The 23,483-nt window shown below is 44.9% G+C and overlaps 1 protein-coding gene and 1 long non-coding RNA gene across 2 annotated transcripts in view; one reads left to right on the forward strand and one right to left on the reverse strand.

Annotated features, from left to right (window-relative positions):
* Positions 1-338: 338 nt before the first annotated feature.
* The window catches only part of LOC309526090, a 399,393-nt gene continuing 376,248 nt past the window's right edge, over positions 339-23,483 (reverse strand). The window contains exon 2 of the long non-coding RNA XR_014216654.1: positions 339-732. This is a non-coding gene — a long non-coding RNA (uncharacterized lncRNA). The remainder of the gene's footprint in view (positions 733-23,483) is intronic.
* Positions 18,052-23,483, forward strand: part of IARS1 (isoleucyl-tRNA synthetase 1) — an 84,808-nt gene continuing 79,376 nt past the window's right edge. Inside the window, exons 1-2 of the mRNA XM_082212013.1 lie at positions 18,052-18,198; positions 22,474-22,551. The gene's annotated coding sequence lies outside the window, so the exon portion shown is untranslated. The remainder of the gene's footprint in view (positions 18,199-22,473; positions 22,552-23,483) is intronic.

Here is a 23,483-nt window from a genome sequence, read left to right on the forward strand (position 1 = left end):
TCAGAATCAATGGCTCCACTGTTACTTTCCCTGCTGCTTGTCAAACATTCTTGCTTGCCATGCAGGAAACCACACCAATGCCAGGAGAGCTCAGGGAATGCTTAGACGCTTGTGCGCAGGAGAGAGAAGTGTGCTAATCTTTAGCAACACTTAGGACATTTTAAGTTTCCACCTTCCTGTCCTAACTCCAAGCTCCCAGAACTAGCAAACACCTCCTCTTGCACATTTTGGCAGGCAATGACCGCTATTGCTCTTTTCCCCCCCACTTCCAGCTCCAGTTTACCAACTCTAGTTGCCCTGGTGACCAAAATGTTTCCCATCAAGAGACTGGAAAAAAATCAAGTAACCATACATTTTATTGGAAAATTATTTTTTTCCTGCAACAAACTAGTATTTGAAAGCACACTTAAAAAATAACAAGAGGTTTCTCAAAATCTGACACCTCTTCTCTGTGCAAGCAAGCTGCTACAACTTGGAAGGGTGGGAACTGGCTTGTAGGAACTGGATGTCTGTGATCTATTTATTCCTCTCTGCAGCACGTCCAAGTGTTCCCTAGTACATGCTTCCTTGCTGATCATATGAACAAACTGCTACAGAAGTTGAGCTGAGAGATCTTGTTTCTCCCTCTAGTGTTCAAAGCTGGATCTTGGAGTGCCAGGTAATTTTCGTCCCTCCATTTTATCAACAGTGTTCATGGTGGGGAAAAATGGCTGAATGAGAATACAGTGGTACCTCGGTTAAGAACTTAATTTGTTCCTCAGGTCCCTTCTTAACCTGAAACTGTTCTTAACCTGAAGCACCACTTTAGCTAATGGGGCCTCCTGCTGCCGCCGCAGCACGATTTCTGTTCTCATCCTGAAGTAAAGTTCTTAACCCGAGGTAATATTTCTGGGTTAGCGGAGTCTGTAACCTGAAGCGTCTGTAACCTGAAGGGTATGTAACCCGAGGTACCACTGTATTTCAATTTTGAATTGTATTGCTTCTTCTCCAGTAGAGGATATTCGTTGTGGGATATGGTGTGCACTTTCGTAAAGGTGGCTGTGTTCCTTTATTCCCTGCAGGTTCTCAAATCCCTCCCACCACCTTTGTTCTTCACTTGCCTACTGCCTTCTTGAGTCAGACGTAATGCTGGCTTACTTGTATTCCTTTCCTCACACTGTGCCACCAACATGCAAACCACACTTTGGGTGTCTCCTGTTGTAATGTTTAGCTTCTAAGAGGCAGGTAGTCAAGCTGGTCTATATACCTCTTTGACACTTTTTTATTTTTAATGGTGGAGTGGGCACCTGGGCTACTTCCCTCCTATTATGACAGCCCAGGGATTTAATGATGTCTCTTATTTAAAGATCTGCCCAGTATTCAGCACAGAACAGCAGAAAAATGAGTTTACCTAATTTTGGAACTGCCTCTTTCACAGAGTGAGCACTGTCAGGCTTGCAGATCCCCTTCCCTCCTTCCACAAGACTGGCTTGGTCTTCCCCTCTCCCATTGCATCTTCCCACCTCCCACAGAGAAAGAGGTGGGGGAAAAACCCACAAGAAGTCACATCTCATTTCCTTTTATTATAAAAAGTGTACTTCATTTACAGTCATAATCATAGAATTTTGCATATCAATTGGCCTGGCCCCATTTGACAAAAACGCAAAGGGGTAGCAGGGCAGTGTTTTGTTTTGTTTTTAAAAAATGCCCCAATACAGAGCGTCTTTCTCTTTTAACTCCCTTCTCCATCCATCCCCCAAATTAACTGGGAGTTGAAGGCATATGGGATGTAGCTGCATTCTTCCTGATTATGCCATCATAAAAAAATACACAAATGTTAGAGAACACAATGCGTCTTACATAAATGCTGTTATCTCTTTTGACCACATAAATTTTGTTCTTTGCATCTGAGCAGCTTCTCTGAGCATATTCCATAAAAATGACAAATTCAGCCAGAGCGCTTCCTCCCCCCTCCCCACCCTGTCAAAATCTAAATTTTCCATCCTCAGGGTCAGACAGACATATTTTGGCACCTAAGGTGAACCACAAAATGGTGCCCCCCCCCACCACTTCCAGGGGAAAAGTAAGAGAACAGTAGGGGAATAAAGCTCTACATCAGGATCTGCTGCCCCTGTGGATGCTGCTGCTTGAGGGAATCGCCTCACCTTGCCTCCTGGGGGGGCTAGCCCTGTCTCTCCCAATGATAATCTTTAATAATAATGGTGTGTCCAAAGGGTCTGGTTAAAACCATTGACCAGAGTTGTTGCAGTTTCCTTGGGCAGGAAATAAAAATGAGGATCTAATAGGATCTATGACAGACCGGAGTGTCACCACGCAGGGGACAGAGATGGCTATTTGCCCACATACATCAGGGGCAAGTGTGAGACACAAATTCAACAAATCCTACTTATCTTCACAGGTTGCCACCTTAGCAAGTGTTTATCCACACACCTTTGTGGTAAGTTGTGACTTGACCATTGGTCCATTTTTTGGGGGGGGGCAGTCAAGAGATTGGGGAGTTTTCAATACACTGAAGCATACATTCATACCCCCACAACCCACCCCAGCTACCCAGGCGGTGTGGCTCCCGAGATCCACTCGGACAAACGGCGGTGAAAAAGAGAACGTAACGAGATGACATTCAGCCCAGCCACGGAAAGAAAAGCCCAGGCAGGTCAGGCGATGCTGCTACAAAACTCGTGAAAGTCCCTTTCCATGAAGATCTCGCTCTCGATGACGTCGTCCTCGGATGGGAAGTACTGCAAGCTCTCCTCTTGCAGCGCGCCCTCCAGGGATCCTCCGAAGAAGCGCAGCCCGGGCGCCTGCGGCGGGAGGCCGCCGTCGTCGGGGGGCGGCAGCAGCGCCGCCGCCGCTGTCGTCGGGGCCCAGGCGGGCGAGGGCGACCCGTCGGCGCTGGGGCAGTCCATGAGCGCCCCGCGCGCGTTCTCCAGCACGCCCAGGTACGAGTCCATGTCGAGCGGGTCCATCTCGCAGTCCGAGCCGCCGCTCTCGGTGCCCACCGAGTCCGAGCGGAGGTGCATGAGCTGGTACTTCTCGCGCATCAGGAACTGGTTGGTGTTGCGCGGCGCCCGCATGCCCGGCGCCCGCTTGCCCATCATGTTGACCGGGCGCAGAGACAGCAGCACCCGCGGCCGCGTGGGCCGGTAGCAGCGGGGCCAGACCTTGGCTTGCTGCTGCTGCTGGTGGTGATAGTGCTGGCGTCCGTGCGCCCTCGAGGAACTGGGGTTCCTGCCCCGCCTCCGGTGGTGCCAGCTGGGCCTGCCGCGGCCGAAGACCCTCCGCGGCTGCCCCCTCTCCTTCAGCGGCTGCAAGCGGGAGAACGCCCCTTCCGGCACCTCTTCGCCTCTCCCGGCCTGGGGGGGATCCCAGCAGCGGACCCCCTTGCCGCACATCAGCAGCTCTTGCCTTCTCAGCATAGCAAAGGACACTCCTCTCGCATACTCCCGGGGCAGCTGCCAAGCAACCCCCCCAAAAGCAGCAGCCCTCCTCGCCTCGTCCTTTCCCCCCTCTCGCTGCTTCCTTCTCGGGTCGGTTTCTCCAGACGCCCTTCAAACCTCCAGATCCCCCCCACTGGGCTCTCCTCGCCTAGCTTCTACCTTTTCACAATCCGCTCCGTTTTTTTCTTGACCAGAGCCTTTTTGCAGCGCATAGCCCGGCCGAGAGGCTGCAGGCTGAGGGGCAGCTTGACCACCTCGAAGGCTAGCTGCTGCTGCTGCTCAGAGTTGCTAGGTGGGTCCGGGGGTGTTTTGCTCAAGTCCAAGACCCCCCTTTCTCTACAGGAACTGGATTTTGGTGCCTGAGACGGTGGGGAAAGGAGAGGGGGGGGGGTGAGGAGGAGTGAAGCGCCACTGGGCTGTGCCTACAAGTTCCGCTCAGCAAAAAGCGCTCAAAAAATAAAGCACATACCGAACTCTCCCTACTCGTTTCAGCCTCTGTGTGTTTGAACGCTTCGCCTCGCCCACTTATATATATACTTTGGAACGATCCAATGGCGGCCACTGTAGGGGGGGTGACCCGTTCCCCACAATTATCTACACAAATATTCCCACAAATATTTCCAGAGCCTTAACTGGAGGGACACAAATAAAACGCAAAAATTAGACAATCTGAGGGGAGGAGGGAAGATGCTGCTGTGAGGTTCCTTTCCCCATTTTTTTTGGGGGGGGGTGTTTGTGTGAGGGTGTATATCTATATCTATGTTGGTTTGGTCCAAATCGCAAGGCAAGTCATTTTCTCCTGAGCTCCTATGCACAAACCGTACTTACGCTTGCGTTTTCTTCCGAGAGCTGCGTCTTCGAGGTCTCTTCCGTAAAGTGCTTAGCTGTCCGTAGAAGCGCGAGCGAGTGGGGTAGGCGCGTAAAATGGCTCAAAGTGGGTCGCTGAACCGGGCAGACGCGAAAGGAGTGTGGCGGCCCGAGAAAGTTCACGTCCGCATCTCGGTAGCGGAGAGATAGAGCCGTCAGAATGCACAGTCTGCGGTTCCACTCCTAGGACGGAAGGCTGCAAAGCGCATTTTCAGTGACATTCAAGGCTATACTGTATATATCTACAGTACTCAATTCCTTCTTAACTCTATTTCCCTGCTCAGTTTAACTCCTTCTTGCTTCTTAGCTTCATGGACCTCTCCACCACCCACCCAACCCCCATGTCAGCTGGCAGACGATTCCGCCATCCTGTCTCCTTGGCCAGGGCAGAGAAAATGGTGGACTGTGTTCCTTGAAGGTGGACATATTTGTTTGGACGTTTCCACTTGCACCCCGATTTGGAAGCAAACCCCTTTTAGTTCAGCGGAGCTCGCAAGGAAACATGTTTAGGGATTGAGAGGAGACCGATCTGCTCTCTTTCCAGAAACATGAAGCAGCCCCGGCGGGGAAGCCGCTTCTACAGGTGCTTCCCTCCCTCACCAATGAACATTTTCTCATAAACTGTCAGACTAAGACTGCAAACCTATGCGCACTTGCTAGAAGTGAGAGTAAACCTCACTGAACACAAGAGATATTTCTTCTGCGTAAACAAGACGCTGAGATTGGACGGCACGGGGTACATTTTCGGGGGCAGTTCAGTTTAAGAAAAGTGAGCAGTGCGGCTCATCTATCGTCGCTAAGGTCAGGTTAATGTTACTTTTTAAGAATGTGCGTTGTTGTTATTCTTAAAATGACTGCTTTGTAGTACAGTACTGTGTAGTAAATTCCTTGCAATGGCGGCGGGTGGCAAAGAAGCTGTGGAAGATGGTGTACTAGGAGGAAAAGGATGGGTCAAACGTTTCCCTATTTACGAGAGTGCAGCAGCGCCAGCACGAATCGAAGGGGACGCGCGCGCAGCCAGCTCTTCTGGCCTTGTTTATCATCGTCACGTGGAGCAGTTCTTGCACACACCCACCCCGAGAAGATGAGTAAACAAACAGAACTGTCTCACTAAGAGACTTCAAAAATAGGAGTTTATGCTTTGTTGTGTTCCTTTACTTATTTTCTCCCAGTTCAGCTTGGGTTTTCCAATGTGGATTTATTTTATTTTTTTGCAGATATTTCAGTGGGATGGGAGGGTCTTGATGATGATGATTTAGATTCACTACTCTTTGCTGGGTGCACTAATGCACACCTTGTTTCTTAATGGTAAACGACCACTTTAAAATCTTGGGCTTTGCACTTAGGGAAAGCAGGAGAACCATAATACTGTAGCTGCAGGGGATATGTGAGGATCTGGCTCATTATCCTAATTATTCAGCCCCCCCACCTTTTTTTTTTAAAAAAAGAAGGAAAACTATCCCATTACAATTTGATATATGGCAAAATGTGAAGTTTATATGCTGGCTCTCAGCCAAATTCTAGTTGTCTTAAATGTGCCTTAGCGCCCTTCCAGATGTTTTTTGTGTAGCTCTATAGCTGCTGGGGTTTTTTTCCAGACTTATTCCCGTACTTCCACATGTCATTATCATTCCATCGCTATTCTGGAACACTGCATTCACCAAACCACTTTTAAATCAATTGCAAAAAGATCTGGCATTTGTAAAATATCCAAAATAGTCCTGAAATGTTTGCATTGTGTGGAGGTTTTGTGCAATTGCCCACATTTTGCATGGCTGATTGGTGCGTGTAGTTTGAGCAGCTCTGCTTTGCCCCTTCCCCTCCATCAGACTTTTTGCACAGAAAGTTATATGTAGCTCAGACCAAAACAGTGAACTGGAGAAGTTATTGCTGTCTGATCTCCCAATCTCCGCCATGCTGGAATAGCAAGGATTAAACCCCACACCCCATCCACACTCATAACTCATTTACTGATTGGAGGGGCAAATACGTTTACTTATAATTATCACGATTCGTAAGAGGTGGAATTATTACTTGTGTTGGTAGGTCAATACTGGATTAGTGGAGGAGCAGGGATCCCCCAAATCTGTGGGTGCCAGATTTTTCCTTCTAGGTTCTTGGGTGCTGGGGTTTAATCAGAGCTTTGACAATTAAGGTGAGCAGATCCACTTCCGGGTTAGCGCCTCCGGCAATGGCGGATTTCCTCTGATCGGGAGGAATCCGCTCCGTGGAAATCAGGGTCTGGACCGCCACGGCGAGGCGGAGACCCACTAAAAACCACAGGCGGGAGAAGCCTGTGGATGTGGGATTCGGCTGGCACCTTTTGCGCCTTCCCTACTCGCGGGGAAACCCGGTTCCGGGGTTCCGGAGCGACGTGGGGTGAGCGGCGCGGTGCTTCGAATCGACTGCTTCTTTCACGGAGTGAAGCTGCATTGCTGTTGCCGGAGAGCGCTGACTTTTTCCTGTGGACAATTGGACTTTAAACAACTACCCGTGAGTAGAACGGAAAATTGGATCTTTAAACACCATAATTTGGCATCGAAACGGGAAGGTTTCAAACAGGAAGTCCGCCTTCCTCTTTTGTAAATAGATTGAAGCAAAGACGTTGCAAACTAAAGTCTGGAAAGCCTTTTGTAAAGGATTAAATCTCCATCGGTTAAAATTACTAAACCCCCCTTGGAAGCAGGAGAAGAGGGGGGAAATTTTAGATCGCTTAAAGCCTGCAGGAGAGAGAGTGAAGGAAGATAAATTACCACCGTTTTGAACCTGGGAACGGGCTGACAGTAAGATCGACATTTTGGGAAAGTTCATTGACTGTGAATAAAACGTATGTTGACAGATAGTTAAATAAGAGAAATATATTGTTTCCATTGTTTCCTTTTGCATTTAAAAAGGAGCAAAAGTAACTGAAAATCGAACTAACTTTGTTGCTGAATCTGCATTTAAAAGTACGGATACAAATAGAAATTGTTTCCCCTAGAGGGAGTTTTTGAAACTGTTGCAGGAGTGGAGCTGGAGAATTTTCTAGCTGTAGAGATTAAAGACCGTGAGAATCAGAGATTGACCTTGGACAAGAATGTCGACAGAAGAAGCCTTAGTGATTGCTTTTTGCAAGACAAGTGCTTTATTGGAACAGCTTCATAAGAAGACGGATGTGATGATTATTAAATTTGACAATTTGGGACAAAAAATGACTGATTTGGGACAAAAAGTGAATACCTATACAGAAACATCTCAGGATTTGATTCAGGAATCTGTTTTGACATGGCAAGCTGTGGAGAAGACGAAGGAGAAAGTTGTTGTTGAACCTCAAGTAACCCAAGTGGAGAGAGCCCCGGCCTTACAGAGGCAATTTGATGAACATAAGCTGTTGCCTTTTACGATTGAATCCAGAGAAAGCCAGATTTGGAGGGATGGAGTCCCGCTTGGATTGGAGAAGGAAAGTTGGATAGATCCCCTTATGCAGGGATGTTCTGGCTTTTGGGACCTGGATTTGGGTCAGGGGGAGATTGGAGTTGTGGGGGCCTTTAGTTTTGGAGGGATTTTGAAACACGGTCTGAAATATCTTTTGGACTCTAGTTCTGACTATGGAGAATGGGCTGACCTGTCGAGAAGGAATAAAGACATTGTTAGGTTGGAGTTTCCCCGAGATCTACTCCTCAGTGCCAAAGGAAGGAAATTAAGAACAAGATCAGCAGAAGATAAAGTAAAGCACATGTATAAATATGAAGAAGATCTGCAGAAGGGACATGGAAAAGAGTTAAGAGCCTCGGATAGAAGACCACCAGGTTGATGGACCATATGGAATTGATAGAAAGGACTGACAGAATCCGAGACCAGGGAGAAGAGGCGGTGGAAGAAGGTTGAAAAAAAGTTTAAAAATTTATTTAGAGAAATATTGTAAAATTAATGAGTGTTAGAAAAATGTTGGAATGAAATTATACGGCTTTAGTAGAAATGTTATAAGGAGTTAAGTATAAATAAGTTTTAGGGTTTTAATGGTAAGATAAGGTTAAAATAAATTAAGACAATTAAATGACAGAAAACGGTGAAAGATGGAAAGGATTTGCTGAAATAATTAATAACTAGAACACAAAAAAGGGAGGTGTGAGGAGGTCGATGAAACAAGTTAATGAAAGATAAAGATATGGAAATATTGGATGTGTTTTTAATTGTTTTTGCTTTTGTTTTTGTTTTGATGTATTGTGTCTTTTGTTTTTTTTAATATGTACTGTAATGTATTGATTTGTATTGCTTACTTTTTCTTTTTCTTTTTTACTTCTTTCTGTAATTCTTAAACTTTTAATAATTTTTTTTTTTAAAAAAGACAATTAAGGTGAGCTGACAGGCTGAACTTGTTTTGCTGCAAGGTAGAGAGGCAGAGGGAGATGATGGCCCTGCCATTACCCCATCGCAAAAGCCATCTAGAAGACAAAAGACCCTACAAGGGCAACATGAATGTGATGTCACACAGGGAAAAAATTGTCCTTTTACGCAGAGGTTTGGAGCAAGGTGTTCTGGGAACAAGGAGGAGGAATGTAGGCAAAACTCCATGTGGCGCTGGCTAGAGGAGGTTGCACTGTGAGACTGGAGGCCATGATTGGCTGCTGCTACTTTGGCCCCAAGCTTGCTGAAGCTGTGAGAGGAGCAATGAGGGACACCCTTTGAACATAATGTTCTGCACCCCCTCCATTGAAGGCTTCAAATGTAAATATGTATGAATAAACCATATTTCTAAGACTCTGCAAAATCCGCTTGGGTGAGCGTCTGGAACCCCCTGGCAACCAACTACTGCTCAGCAGAGATTGGCTGTGGTGTGCAGCTATGGGCTGGATTCCAGTAACTGGCCTGCACAATGACTTCCGTTAGTGTAATGGGACTTGCCCCCTCTTTTCCTGCCGTGCCCCTACACTCACACCCCCAATATAGTCTCAGGGGGTGTGCTTGGGAGAACCCTCAGAATATGCGGGGGAATGAGAGGGGAGAGAGTTGGTCAGGCAAGCAGAAATTCTTGTGCTTTCGGAAACTTTAGCATGATGTCAAATTCCTCCCTACATTTCCACAGGAGGCTACATGAATGGATTTTGCTTCACATTCCAGAGTCTTGCTAGTCCTCACATTGATGACAATAAAAGCATTTGTTTGTGTGTGTAGTACACTGCTCAGTTGGCTGAGCAATGGCAGGGGTGTTTGTAATGATGTACCTGTATGATATACGGATATGGTTAACGTGATAAAATCCTATTCTTTAGCATTGGCTGGATTAGACGACCTCCTGATCCTCTCTTTTTCTCTTCCATGTGAATATTTCAAATAAAGTCACAGGGATAACTTATATCACCACAGGGAGTCCAAAATACATTCACCAGCTAAATAATTCTGAGAGGCCTAGGTTAAGACCAGCCATAGGTAAACTCCGGCCCTCCAGATGTTTGGGACTACAATTCCCATCATCCCTAGCTAACAGGACAAGTGGTCAGGGATGATGGGAATTGTAGTCCCAAACATCTGGAGGGCCAGAGTTTGCCTATGCCTGGTTAAGACGGTACCCTTGAAATATTTTTTCATGTGAGGAAGAAGTGTTTTGCCTGAGGCAAAACAGAAGGCAGTGTCAGGTAACTCAAGACACTTTGACTCACCCCACTGGTTCACATTGCCACCTCATCCTGTTTCTTCACCTGGTGAAGAACTACAAAAATGAACTACAATACAAAGCATGACTTATTACTAATCAGCCACCATTGACTAAAAAAAAGAAAGAACAATTTTCAGAGGAAAGGCTCATCTGCTGAGAAGAGCCTGTCATTTGTCTAATCCAGGCATCCCCAACCTGCGGCCCTCCAGATGTTTTTGCCTACAACTCCCATGATCCCTAGCTAACAGGACCAGTGGTCAGGGATGATGGGAATTGTAGTCCAAAACATCTGGAGGGCTGAAGGTTGGGGATGCCTGGTCTAATCTGTGGAGTGGCAGTAGAAAATGAGAATCAGAATTGTGTGGTGGTTTAGCATCTATTCAGATCTCTGATGAAAAGTATGTGTATTTATTTAGAATCAAAATGTGTCTGATGTACCAATTGCAATTAAATTAACCAAATGCTGTTGCTTATGGAACCAAAACAACCACAGCCACATACATGGAACCATCAGCAGCTAGCTGATTGTAACCACCTAGTTTGCAGAAGTGCACAACATCTTTGGAAGAAACCCTCAGGAGGGGATTGAAATGGATCGTGGCTATTGATGTGTACACCACTTCCCAAATCAGTGGTGGGAGTGCGCTGGATGTAGAGTACATGGGAGTGTGTACACAGCCTTGGTGCAATCTGAATGTGGGTTCTTGAATGGGAATCAAAACCAGTCTCACCTTTTAATTTGCAATATTAATAATGGAGCACATTGCAGGGCCGCCACAAGCACCTTTACCCTCCAACCTACAATCAGGGTATAACAGTGAATTATACTGCAAGGCTGTTTGTAGACTACTCTCTGCAATGTGTAGATAAAAGGACCTCTGCCTTTCAAGCCTTTTTCATGTCCTTTTTCCAACAGTCCACACACTCACTTAGCAGTCATGCTTATAAATCAAGTGTGGAAAAGCCAAGTGATGCACATAGCTGTGTGCACCTAGATTTAGCCTGGGAAAGGCACTCTGCATACTCATATCCCTGCTTTGTTGTTTTGTAACCTCTGAGACAGACACCTGGCATTCAGCATTCCAGTGCTAAGCTTTGATGTCAGACCTGTAACTGCCATCTAAGCTATGAATAAACCATGTTTGTATTTTGTCACATGGAAAGTAGTGGGATGAGAAAAGGTGATGTCATTGCTTACCTTGTGAACGTATATTTGGATAGACTTTGTAACAGCTGCAGATCAAGAGGTTTGCACTGAAACCTCATAGTTAGTCCCTAAGCTCAGGATAGCCAGTGTGGCACCCTCCAGATGTTGCTGGTCTACAACTCTTGTCATTCCTGACCATTACCCATACTGGCTGGGGCTGATGCATGTTGGAGTCCACCTGTCCTAAGAAGTGTCTATGTTAACAATTCTGGGAAGCTTTTGGGTCTTCAGACACCCTCCCAACCCACTCATTTTATCCTAAATATGCCAAGGGTACAATGCACTCTCATAAACTTCAAGCCTGCTATTTCCCCCCTGCTCACTCTTTTCTTTTCTTTCTTTTTAAGAAATCTGCCTGGACAAAGAAAATTAAATTAAAATCCACATTTAAATAGCATTCCTGGGGGAAAGGCTGGGCTTAATTTGGGGCAGGGTTCGATCAGGAAAACTGCTCCTTAGAGTGGAGCCTGCAAAAATGTGAATAAAAAGGTGCATCTGAGCATGTTCAGAGAACCATTCCTTCACCCTTGAGTAACCACACCCTGTGCCTAGTCTAATTACTCATGGCTGGCTTACCACATTTTAAAGTGAGTGAAACAGTGAACATTACCAACTACCGAGTTGGGAGCAAGGGCAATACAGTCTTGAGTCTAAGCCTCCTTAGCTGCCCCACTGTATATAGTCTGAATTAAGGAGGTCTTCCAGGACTAATTACGTGACATATATTCAGACTTTGGTGTCTCCCTTTCAACAAATTAATCACTGGGAGTGTTATTTTTCCATGAGACTTTCCAGTAGACTGCAAAGTTATAAGGCTTAACATTAATATTGCTCACAGTACTTGAGGCTTTAATGGACGGTGCAGAATCATCAGGCTCAGCTGATTTGGAGAAATTATCCTAGAGTACCTTACTATAGGAATTTAGGGAAACACTGTATTCATAACTGTCTGCCTTAGGGCTGGCTCATATGTCACAGAAAGGCCCATATGATTCAGCTTGATTGCCTGAAGCAATGCATGTGTACTAAGCACTCTCCATCTATGCAGCTGTGACTTCCTAGTGCTGATTCTTGCAGCAGAACATTTTTCAGCCACCATACAGGTAAGATCATGTTGCATCCAGAAACAGCTATGCTCATCTGCTAAGATTCTCCATGTAACAGTGGTGTTTGACAACCACTGTTGTCCGTGATGTTTGACAACTTTCTTTGCTGCTATTGTGATAATCATATTGGCCCACATTGCCCTTTCCCTCCACCGGGAGTCCCTTGGGACTGTATACCTTCAGGAGAGTGGTGGGTGCTGCTTGTAGTCTGAAACACAGAATAACTCTAACTTAAACATACCTGTTTGAAATTTATGGTTTGCACAGAATGTGAATCATAGTTTGGTGTCACCTACAGATTTGATGAGCATCTCCTCAAGTCATCCAAGACATTTATTAAAAATGTTGAACGACAACAGGCCCAGGACAGAGCCCTGTGTCACCTCACTTGTCAACTTTTTTACAGGATGATGAGGAACCATTAGTGAGCACTCTTTGGGTTCTATTAGTTAACCAGCTGCAAATCCATCTAACAGCAGTGCTTTTTTTCTGGCGGTGATAAAAGTTACGCAGTACCGGTGTCTTTCCTCCCCTAAATGTCAAAAGTGTGGCACTTACTGTAACAATTTCAGGGTGAGTTCTGGCATCTTTTGTTCTTAAAAAAAGCACTGCCTAACAGTAACCTTGCCCAGCCCATATTTTGTGTCCTTGAACTCTGATGATTCTTCTTGTTTGTCTGGAAAGAAGACAGGGGGGCGTGTGTCTGTAGAAACTAGCCTATTATGTAAGCACACATTTTCATTAATACTGTTCGACACACTTCTGCCTCTTGCTCCACCCACCATTGGCATGTGACGCCTGTGGGATAAATCAGGCTCATATAACCAAATGCTTAATTCTAATGAATGCATAAAGTGGTTAAGACCATAGAGTAAGCTGTCCTGCCAGTCTTAGGTCACACGCCCTCACCTTGAGAGGTAGCATTACCAAACTCTTTGTTCTCTCTCTTCCATGATGTGAACCCTAACAGTAAGGAGGTCTACAATACATGCTCTGAGCTTAGATTGCGTGGGTTAAGCAAGCCATCTTTGTGTTTGATACAATTAATTTAGAAACATTTACCACTTGGGAACTAACCTAGGTTTTGCCGCATGTCTTTTCTTGCTGATGTATGGAATAGCACATGAATCTGACATTTGAAAAGTTTGTAAGTAAACAATTCCTAACCTACCAAATGTGCAGTCTGTTTCTATACTAAGGGAAGTGGGGAACTTTGCAAGCAACATAGAAGGGCTATTTTAAAGGTCTAACAGTCTGTATTTCCACACTTTACTTTGCTGCATGCTTTATGATTTTAAATCTCTGCTGGGTCTCTCACCCCTGGCCTATACAAATCATCAGTGCTTTTCACTAACTTTGAAATATTTATGAAAACAGATTTTAATACCTGAATCCAGAACTTGGATAAATATGAATATATGAAAAGTCCTTCTCAAGCAGATGTCTATAGGACTCTATAACAGTACGGTATTTAATGACTACCCAGTGAAGGAAAACATTGCCCTCTAGTGGTCTTTCACTCAAAGCTGATTAACATAGCATTAAGGTACCCGGGTGTGTTTGAAAGCATAGAGTGAAGCTGTAAATGTATGCATGTTTTAACTCTGTTTTATAGCTGTGCTGTAAAATTCTTTACAAATCTCTGCAAGTGCTGCATTAATGAACATAAGTGCTGGTATTTTATTAAGAGATACCCTGTGCTCAGGTTTTCTGCATAGCCTCACTTCTAGAACTTGGGCAGTTACAGTTTTAGTGCATGCCATCTCCAGACTATTGCATTTTGCTTTCAGTGTATGATCAGCATCTTCAATTCCTTCTTGTTAAATGGCAGAAGAAATATTTTCATAACAAACCACAGAATTTTGTTGGAATTAAGATAACTACACCCTAGGTATGGAGGAATACTGAACCAGAAACAGAAAGGAGGCAATGTTTTTATTCTGCCCATTTAGCTGTTAGACAACCAGGTGAATATTTTCAAACCATATGGGACTCTCACTTCCAGAGCCAAGACTGATGGGACCAGATACCTTGATGAGGTATGATATGTTTGAAATTAAACTTTTAAAATTAATGTACTTTACTACTGACATTAATGTGAGGGGTAAAGAACTGCACTTCTTACTCTCCCCTGAAATTATAGTAGTAACAGAAGCCATTGTACTATAGAGGGCAGAATTCTGGACCTTGAGCCAAAATGACTTGTTTTCCTCATTTGTGAAGTGCACTGTTTAAGCCTAACCTACCTGTCAGGTTAACTTTAAAGGTAAAGTTAGATAATCCTATCTTCTAAGGAATACCGGATTATTTTCATTTAAAATTGAAGAATTTATGGAGGGTGAGGTATGTAGTAGATACTGTTCTGCCTTTCCGCTTTGATATAGGCTGAGAAAAATAGTGCCACTCTGAATATTCCTTTGCATTAATTATGTGAATGCTGCTTACTTTACCCCGAGGAGCTGCCAGTGTGTTGTGAGCTCCAACTGTCACAAATCCTGACAACTGGCATAGTTGGCTGGGGCTGCCGTTATAGCTGGCAACATTGTGCAGGGCACCACAATGCCTATTCACACTGAGGTCCAGCACCGAGGGCCTTCTGGCGGTTCCCTCACTGCGAGAAGCCAAGTTACAGGGAACCAGGCAGAGGGCATTCTTGGTAGTGGCGCCCTCCCTGTGGAACGCCCTCCCACCAGATGTCAAAGAGAAGAAGAAGAAGAAGAAGAAGAAGAAGAAGAAGAGTTTGGATTTGATATCCCGCCTTTCACTCCCTTTTAAGGAGCCTCAAAGCGGCTAACATTCTCCTTTCCCTTCCTCCCCCACAACAAACACTCTGTGGGGTGAGTGGGGCTGAGAGACTTCAGAGAAGTGTGACTGGCCCAAGGTCACCCAGCAGCTGCATGTGGAGGAGCGGAGACGCGAACCCGATTCATCAGATTACAAGTCCACTGCTCTTAACCACTACACCATACTGGCAGACTTTTAGAAGACATCTGAAGGCAGCCCTGTTTAGGGAAGCTTTTAATGTTTGATGTATCACGGTATTTTAATATTCTTTTGGAAGCCGCCCAGAGTGGCTGGGGAAACCCAGCCAGATGGGCGGGGTATAAATAATAAATTATTAATTATTATTATTATTATTACCCCAACTATTTCCCCCTAGGGAGGCAGAAATAGCTACACAATACTTTACCTGCTTTACCTCAGCAATTGTACCCCAGAAAAACTAATGTAGCTCCAACGTGGTTCACTCCCTTTTAGGCAGTATAGGGAAAACAGCAGCGAACCCTGAAAGATAATCTAGAAATAAGTAAACACTGAACACTGATGAAGCCTGAGCCAGAAGGATTGTTTCTTGATTACTTACAGCAGCAAAATGCTGTGAACACACCCTAGATTACAAACAGGCCATGCTGGTGTTCAAATTACATAAAAGACAAAACAGCAAAGGAAACACATGTTGATGGAAATTTAATATCAGTGATAAAAAGAAAAGAAGAAATAATGTTTGTACATCTCTGTTTTTTTTGCCTATAGACAGCATCTGTTCCTCCATATAAATTTTCAGTATTTAATCTTTCCACATCCCCGCCCCAATGAATCACAATACAGGCAGCCGCTAGCCTGTATTAATCTCCTCACTCAATTCAAACCAGCACTTTGAACTGGGCACAGAAACCAATTGGCAGTCTGTACAGTTGAGGGTGGATTGCTGTCTTGACCTTGTGAGCAACCTGGCCACTGCCTTTTGCGCCAGCAGAAGTTTCTGAGCCATATTTGGACACAGCTCCACATATAACGTGCTGCAGTAATCTAACCTAGAGGTTACCAAAGCATAGGCAACAGAAGTCAGACTATCCCCATCCAGCTAGGGGCACAGCTGGGCCACCAACCAGTCTGATGGAAATAAGTCCGTTCCACAGGGCCACCTGAGCCTCAAGCGACAGCAATGGATCCAGAAGTACACAATCCTTCAAAGGCAGTATAACCCCATCAAGAGCGGGCAACCTCCCATCCATCTGGTCTAGGGAACCACCCAATAACAGTGCCTTGCTTCAGTAATGGAGAGCCAATAAACTGAAGTTCAATCCATATAAGATTGAGCTTCAGTTTATTGGCTCTCCAGTGCATCCACTGCCACACCTGCAGATGTAAAGAAGTAGAACTTTCTGTCATCAGCATATTGCCGACGATGTTCTCAAAATTCATGGGTAACCCTATTCAGTAGTTTCATGTAGATGTTGAACAGCACTGGAGATAAAATCAGACCCTGAGGAATGCTACAAGGAAGGCTCCATGGGGCCAAAGAGCACTCTCCAAGCATCACCCTCTGGAAACAACCATCCAAGTAGGACTGGAACCACCACAAAGTGGTGCCACTCACCCACAACTCAGTTATATATAAGAAATTTATATATAAGAAAGCATACCAAGTTATATATAAGAAAGTATACTTTCTTATAGCTCACTTAACAACATGGCAAGAGATCATTTTGAAATCCAGAGATTTTAAATGGCAACAGAGGAGAAAGACTGCAATGCAAACTACTGACATTGCAATTTATCAGTTCTATATCACTTATGAGGGACGCGGGTGGCGCTGTGTGTTAAACCACAGAGCCTAGGGTTTGCTGATCAGAAGGTCGGCGGTTCGAATCCCCGCAATGGGGTGAGCTCCCGTTGCTCGGTCCCTGCTCCTGCCAACGTAGCAGTTTGAAAGCATGTCAAAGTGCAAGTAGATAAATAGGTACCGCTCCAGTTTGAAGGTGAACGGCATTTCCATGCGCTGCTCTGGTTCGCCAGAAGCAGCTTAGTCATGCTGGCCACATGACCTGGAAGCTGTACACCGGCTCCCTTGGCCAATAAAGCGAGATGAGCGCCACCCGCAACCTCAGAGTCGGTCACGACTGGACCTAATGGTCAGGGGTCCCTTTACCTTTACTTATCACTTATGGACTGAATCAGCAGAGAATTTTCAAATCACACTTCGTATGTTGATTGGCTTACAAATGCCACAATTTCTTTTTTATTAAAAAAAAAATTAATTTCTATATAGAAATAATCCATTACACACCCCAAGTAGGTCCACTTGTTATTAGTACTGTAATAACAAAACCTATGGGCGTAGCCAGGAGGATTTTTTTTGGGGGGGGGGCAGGCCTTTTGTTAGGGGAGGCAGAACCTCAGCTTCCTATGTATTTTATTTTTATTGATTTAGGGGGCGGGCAGCTGCCCCCCTTGCCCCCCCCTCAATGACTACGTCCATCAGTGTTGTAAAAATTTTATGAAACAATGTGCAGGTGCAGTCCTTTCGTAAACTCATCATTAGTATTATCAGTTTGCATTTTTCTGTTGTGAAGATGCCCTAGGATCTTCCAGTGAGGGGCGGTATACAAATTTGATAGATAGATAGATAGATAGATAGATGATAGATAGCAGTATTATTTGCAATATATATCTAATGCATCCTCGCCATCCACGTCTTCCATAAAACAATCAGGGTTGACGACTGAGAGAGCCTCGCAGGGCGCTGCAGCTAGGAAAGCAGCCCCAGGCTGCACTGAGAGCCAGTCTAGTTCCTTCACAGACATTCAAGGTCCTTCTTTTAGGCGCTTCACCCCCGAGATTGAGCGCGGCGCGCAAGAGAACTCGCAAGCCACGTAGGACGTGCGCGCCCGTCTACCCTTTCTTATCTCTACTCTTCAGCCGCTACGCGCCTCCCTTCCCCTTCCCCCGAAACCTCGGCCAGGATTTATGGTTGCCCGGAAACCCTCCGGCCCAATGGGAGGCCGCCTTATTTGCAGCCTGTGCACGGAGCGCCCTGAGAGGCTGTGGCTAGTGGGCGTGCCGCGCCTTGCTCTTGCCCCTCCTCCCCCCTCTAAACTTCCTGTCATGCTTTCCTTCGGGTTGCATCATTTCTAGCCGGTTGGCTGCTGGGCCTACAGCCGGGTGAGTCCGTTGAGCTGGAAGGGCAGGTGCGTTGCGGGGGGTGGGGGTGGGAGCGGGGGGTGGTGGTGGTAGGGAAGAAGGGGGCTCATCCCTCGCACTTCCCGCCCCACCTGCCGCTTTTAGTGAGCCTGGCTCAGTGGCTCCCCGCCGCTCCCGGGGCTGACAGCTGTGGGTGTGATTCTGCCGAGGGCGGGGAGCGAGTGAGAGTTTCTAAAAAAGCCCCCGATATTTCCTGCCTCAGGAGACTTTGAGGATGGTCCGAGCCCAATCTTGGGTGGTCACTATTTAATCTCATGTTTTAAAGGGAGCAGCAAAAGAGGCTGATTCCCCATGTTAAAAGTACTGTAGTATCTCATCGCCAGCAATTTTGCCGAATAAACGCTGGCGTACTTTTAAGAAGCTTTCGTCTTTTTGCGTTCCTTACGTGGTTTAATTTTGCTTTTTCCTTAAAGAAATGTTATGTTCTTAAAGTTCTTGATATTAAGGTTCAAAATGGAGCTCTTGGGCTTAAGCTGATCCTTGGCCTAAGCATTCATTCATTCATTGATTGTGTGTGTGTGTGTGTGTGTAGGGGGGCTCCTCCCTTTCCCAGGTTTATGAAGTTTAAAATGAACTTAAGGATGACTAGAAATGCTTTGCTCTCATTTCCCCTCTCCCCACAGTAGCTTTCCCTTAAGGGTTGCTTTCCCTTAAGGGTTGCTCTGCATAGTCTCCTAACAAGAAGATACTGGAAAGAGATGGGTTCATATGAGAGTGAAGTGTATGTGTAACAATTCACCTTTATGTAGTTCAGAGCCATCAAAGCCCATTTCATACACTATCTTAGCAGTGCTATAAGAGAGAGTAATACAAATTTCATAGTTCAGGTGGAAGGAGAATGGGGCAGAGGGAGTGTTTTTTCAGATGCTTTTTAATGAACTCATACCATCTGTATGTGTAGAGTCTAGACTTAAACCTGCTCTTTTAGCAATTACTTCCAGTCAATGAAAGGCTTATCACCTCTGTTAACTGAATCCTAAAAGTATAGCTATCCAGTAAAAGTAGAAAGTATACTATAATCAAATGGTACTAGCAGTATGAAATACTTGGAAGCCTTACCTTTCCCGCCCTGACCTGGCCACAGTGATCCATGTGACGGTCATCTCCAGGCTTGACTACTGTAATTCGCTCTACGCGGGGCTGCCCTTGAAGCTGTCCCAGAAACTCCAGCAGGTACAGAATGCTGCAGCGAGGCTCCTCACGGGGTCTCTGCCATGGGAGCATATTCACCCAGTGCTTTTCAAGCTGCACTGGCTCCCGGTGGAGTACAGGGTCAGATTTAAGGTGCTGCTTTTGACCTTTAAAGCCCTTCACGGCCTAGGACCCTCGTACCTACGGGACCGCCTCTCCTGGTATGCCCCACGGAGAGCCTCAAGGTCCACAAATAACAACACCCTAGTGGTCCCAGGCCCTAAGGGAGTTAGATTGGCTTCAACCAGAGCCAGGGCCTTTTCAACTCTGGCTCCGGCCTGGTGGAACGCTCTGCCTCATGAGACCAGGGCCCTGCAGGATCTGATTTTTTTCTGCAGGGCCTGTAAGACAGAGTTGTTCCGCCTGGCCTTTGGCTTGGAGCCAATTTGATTCCCTCCCTCCCTCTCTTTCTTTTTTCTTTTCCTTCTCCTCCTGCGATGAGGCTACATTTTAATATTTTAATGTTCCATTATTTTAATGTTGTATTTTATTTTTGTTTTTAAGTTGTAATCATTCATCTTGTTTTTATTATTGCTTGTAAGCCGTTCTGAGCCCGGCCTTGGCTGGGGAGGGCGGGGTATAAATAAAACATTATTATTATTATTATTATTATTACATTTGTACCAAAGCAAAAATCTAATTTTGAGTATAGACACAAGCCTGACTTTATAGTAAATGAGCAAAACTACAGAGATTCATTATCCAGATAAGAACAGGGAGGCAACAGAATTAATAAGTAGTTCATGTCTTTGTTTTTGTCACCATTTTGTGAGACAACGGAGTGTGCCTGCAGAGGTGAAATCAAACCATTGGAGAATCGCAGCACCTGCTGTGACTGCAGAGACCAGTAACTTGTAACTGCTGCCTCCTGTGTATGGAGCAGTGTGGGCAGTGTGTATGGAGGTCCCAAGCTGCTCAGACGACAAGACCCCCCAGCTTGGCCGCACTGATGTGGTCCAAAGGAAAGCAGAACAATACATTTGGTACCTGCTTGGCTGCAGGAGGTGCCAGAAGGAGGTGTACAAGACAGTATTCAATCATCTTAGGGACTCCACTCTGGATTTGTATAGTATTTACTCCTTAGTCTTTTTTTCTCCCCAAGATATCCCACAAGGCAGTGGAGGTATAGGATCAGTGTTTACCTTCTCCTAGATGGGCTGCCTTACCAGGTTGATGAGCCCCATCTGCCCCTCACTTCACTCTACAGCATGTGCAGAAATTACTTTCTTGGCTGTTGGACCCGTTATTTGCCTCATCCACTCAACCCACCAGAGCCTGTCTTCACATGCAGGGGAAGTTCATAACTCATTGAGGGTTTGAGACCCATCAGCTACCCTTACCTGGTTTAGCCAGCCAGTCAACGCTATTTCCTGGGATGTGGCTGCTGTCGCATGCTGACAGCTTCTGGGAGCCACAGGTGACAGCTGAGTGCAGGTTGACAAACTACCCCAGAAAGAGCATGCACAATGTGTCCTTCACCAGAGGTACTTCCCTCCCCTAACACCCCATACACCCCAGTTGATGTCTACTACTTAACTTACGGCTTTGAAAAGTTGTCCACACAACTGCCTACATCTGACTGATAATCTGTTTGTAACTTGTGTGATAATTGCCCTCATGAGGGCAGAGCTTCAGCCAGGGAGACAATATGTGCATCTTGTTGGATATATGTCTTCTTTGTCTCCTGCATATGCTTTCAGGTTTATTCCCTGGCAGTGTGGGTGTAACTTAGTAGAAAATTTGTCAATATTGAATTACAGTTGCATCACATTAATAGCCAGCCAGTATTTGTGTTAATCACCAACTCATCCCCCCCTTTCCTCCTCTGAATCCACTGCCTTGTACAGAGAATTTGATAGAGGGGTGGAGTCAGTCTTTTATTTTATGCTGAGATGGGGAACATGCAGAATCTGTGTCAGTGCCTTGCTGCATCTGCCTGTTCTAAAGTCCAGCAGAAATTGAGCGACCCCTTTCCCCAAGTTTCCAAGGACTTGGAAGAGTAGTATGGTTGGTCTCTTGTATCTATCATGGTGAAAGTCTCCTATTCCTCTGAGTTCTTTGCTATATGCAGAGAAATCTGAGAGGAGGAGTCTTTTCATCTTGAAGTGAGCAGTGTGGACTTACAGATGATTGAGATTTGTGGAGTCATGTTAGTGTGGATGGAATTATGTCCAGGACCACCATGGCTGTACCTTGGTATTTCTTCATAGACTCTTCAGCTTTTTAAATTCCTTCTGTTTCCGCATCAGCATGAAAGTGGGTGGTGGTACCAATGCTGCATGATGGAATTACATCATGCTGCTATTTGAGTAGATAAAACAGCTGGAGTTCCTCACTGATTTGGCTTCTGCTGCACCCCCACTTGCGAGCATCTCCACATCTATAACCAGGCTCTAGTCCCAATTGCAAAACACTTCAAACTTCATCTTCATTCATTTGTTGCTTATTTTACAGCTATGTTGGCAGTACAGTGATCACATTTATCAATGCAATCTTGCTGGCAATTGAAATACTTCCACAAGATCGCTCATTAAAACAAATATGATTTTGTGGAAATATGAGACATCCAAGAAGCTGTGCGTTGTTTGCACTGTTTCATATTTCACATTTTAGTGGAAAACCTAACAAGTTGTATTTTGTTACTTTTTGGTGATGGATAAATGCCAGGAGGTGTTCCTAAATGTGTGTGCTTGGAATAGCTGTGGCTGCAGTGCATATCCTGTGATGTAGGTCTGAGGCATAGTTTAGTATGCCAACCATTCATGAACATGTATGAAACTTTTTAAAGTTTGGGCAGGTGGATTTAAAGAACATAGTGTACAAATGTAATGTTTCAGTTTTCAGAGGTTAGCTGTTTTTGATGCCCATCTCCTGGGCTTTTGTCGTCCATCCATGTAGTATATATCTAGTATTTCTGACTAGGACTTTTGTCTCTACCTGCAGAAGTGTCCATAGGAATAGTTCCAGCTTTTGACAGATTTGTTGGGTGAATCCTGCCTACAACTTAGAAATTACACTTATTAATAATGTCTTTGTTTCCTGTAGGTTTGAAGGCCGCTGTTCTATTGATAGGATCCCTCATACCACATCCTTTCCCACTGGATGTTCTTCTCTTTAAAAGTAGTGAGTAACATGGCATTTTCAAAAAAATGTTGAATTGCTTTATTATATGCACGGATACATTACTGCAAAGTTCTGAGATGTGTATGTATATGCAGAGAGACTAAAAGAAATCTGACTTGATGGAACCTTCCCACTGACAAATAAATTTATAAGGTTGTTAAAAAGGAGCCATTTGGAATGATCATGCTTTACTGCTAAAATATTGCTTGAAGATTAAAAAGTCCTTTTATACATCAAATGAAACACTTTGTGGCATCAATTATCTGTCAAAGGTGTGAAAGTGGTTTAAAGTGATGTGAATCCGTGCCTTGGCTTTAGTTCTTCATCCTCCCCCCACCCCCGAACCCTGTCCTGCCCATCGAAGAGTGCAGATCTTTAATAAGAATCGAACAATTAGAATCTTTTCTATGCACACATATCTGGGAATCAATTTATTTTTATTTGGTTGATAAATCATTTGCTTCTTTCTTTTCAATCTGAAGGCTTTCAGAATAACTTACAATTCTGAAAAAAGAGACAACGCATCCACTTTTGTTAATCAAGAAAATCTTTAATAAATATTATTTTTTAAAAAATGAAAGACAAAGAATAACTTACAATTAAAACTTAACATCAGTAATAACATTAAGATAGCTGGATCATTTTTTAAAAAACAAAGCTCCAATGAAATTCATCTTAACAGATCTAAAACAGTTTCCACTGAAAGGCCCAGGCAAAGAAAAAAAATCTTTACTGGGCAATGGAATTACATTATGGTTGGTGTCAAGCAAGCCTACTTGGGGAGCATTCTGCAGCTGGGTTGCTACAATAACCACCAACCATCTTCACTCATGACAACTGAGGAACTCTGAGAAAGGCCACTGTGGAGGTTGTTAGAACAGGCTCAGATTAATGCAGGAGCCAGTGGGATTTCCTTTTGAGGAATTCTGCAC

The sequence above is a fragment of the Podarcis vaucheri genome, assembly GCF_965113315.1.
Source record: "Podarcis vaucheri genome assembly, chromosome: 2".
Taxonomy (NCBI): domain Eukaryota; kingdom Metazoa; phylum Chordata; class Lepidosauria; order Squamata; family Lacertidae; genus Podarcis; species Podarcis vaucheri.